Below are 538 nucleotides of genomic sequence, written 5' to 3'. Positions count from 1 at the left end.
TCCATCTGGCCACTGCTGTCTGTCTCCGTCGCCCCTCCTTCTCTCTCTCCCTCCCTCCCTCCCCTCTCTCTCTCTCTCTCTCGCTCTCTGAGCGGTGGTGCGTCAGCTCTGCACCGAGCAGGGCAAGTCTACTCCTGACACACTGCCAACTCCCTCCCAACTTTTCCCTCTTAACTTCACACCAGTTCACTTCTGCTGTTTTCTAGGACTTTGCTGAAATGGTCTCAGGGCTACAGCTGGATTATGAGTGAGCTGACTGGCTGATGACCCCTTTGTCTAGCCAGGCCGGCCCAAGGAGCAGCTCCAGAAACCCTCCTGGGAGGTTCAAGAATATTAGTAATCAGAACAAAATCATGTCAAACAGCCTAAATGAATGGCATTTGGGTCAAAAGGATAAATAGTTTTTACAGAATTTTACTGTTATTTTTCCTACTTTCCAGGAGTCCGAATCTAATAAATGACTGAAGACAGGTCGTTTCTATGTATTTGTGTTTACTCTGAAATTACATAAAACTGCAATGAGCAGGCTAAATAGACG

Source organism: Aulostomus chinensis, chromosome 13 (genome assembly GCF_037954235.1).
Source record: "Aulostomus chinensis isolate RoL2024-O1b breed Wild chromosome 13, RoL_Achi_v1.0, whole genome shotgun sequence".
NCBI lineage: Eukaryota > Metazoa > Chordata > Actinopteri > Syngnathiformes > Aulostomidae > Aulostomus > Aulostomus chinensis.
Note: the sequence above shows the minus strand (reverse complement) of the source record.